Below are 1,196 nucleotides of genomic sequence, written 5' to 3' on the forward strand. Positions count from 1 at the left end.
CTTCCCATTTTCTGCTCCAGGAGGAGAATAACCCTTATCACTGAGATAGAAAGTTGACACCAAGGTGGGTCTGCATAAACAAATCTTACTAAAATAACCCTTGTCTTCCATTAGTTTACTTCATATATTTATTATCCACAATCACAGTCCCTTTTCCTTTGTCTTGCCATGTCTCCGTATGTGTATTGCCCTTTGTTAAAATAATATACAAATCCCTGGCTCTAACTGAATCTTTGGATCTTCACTTCTTTTCTGTGAAGACCTCTGTGCATATACAAATTAAAATATTAACATTGAATAGAGTAAAATTTGTATGCCTTTTTCTCTTGTAAATCTTTTTTTAATTTGTAGGTTCCAGGTGCAGAACTTAAGAGAGTACAAGAAAGGTTTTTTTTTTTTTCCTCTCCCCTACAGATACTATATCAAATCCATCTATCTCTCATTTTTTCTAGGGACTTCTAACTTGCCTAAGTCACTGGTTACCAGATTTTTTTTCACCCTGTACTTTTATCAGTTAGCACACACCTGTAAAAATGTTTATTAACTTATAAGTAATACACTTATAGTGCTGAACTGGTATTTCTATGCATTATAAAACATGTATAATAATAGAAATTTTAAATAAAAAATAACAGCATTCTGATATTTTTTTCCTAACTTCTCAGTGGATCTTTGTATCCTCATTCCACTCCAGAAAGTCTGCTCCAAGAGCTCCTTCTTTTGAGTCAGAATGGACTTTTTGAAATTTCTTTCTTTTTTTTTTTACCTTTTTTTATTTAATTTTTTTTATTGGGGAACAGTGTTTTTCTTCCAGGACCCATCAGCTCCAAGTCAAGTAGTTGTTTCAATCTAGTTGTGGAGGGTGCAGCTCAGGGGCCCATGCGGGGATCAAACCGGCAACCTTGGTGTTATGAGCACCGTGCTCTAACCAACTGAACTAACCGGCCACCCCCCGGAGTGGACTTTTTTTTTTTTTAAGCTTAGCCTTCCTGCCACCTGTTGGCAACTCAGCGACAGCTCAGCTCGAGCCGGGAATCGAACCACTGTTGCTCAGAGCTCAAACTCTTGAATGAGCTCTTAACCAACTGAGCCACTCGGCCGGCCCTCGGAGAGGACTTTTTAAATGCAATATAATGCTCTCATTCGTCTGCTTTAGATTAAATTAACTGAGAATGAAATCTCGTTCCTGGAGGCCA

The sequence above is a fragment of the Hipposideros armiger genome, unplaced genomic scaffold (assembly GCF_001890085.2).
Source record: "Hipposideros armiger isolate ML-2016 unplaced genomic scaffold, ASM189008v1 scaffold_99, whole genome shotgun sequence".
Lineage (NCBI taxonomy): Eukaryota > Metazoa > Chordata > Mammalia > Chiroptera > Hipposideridae > Hipposideros > Hipposideros armiger.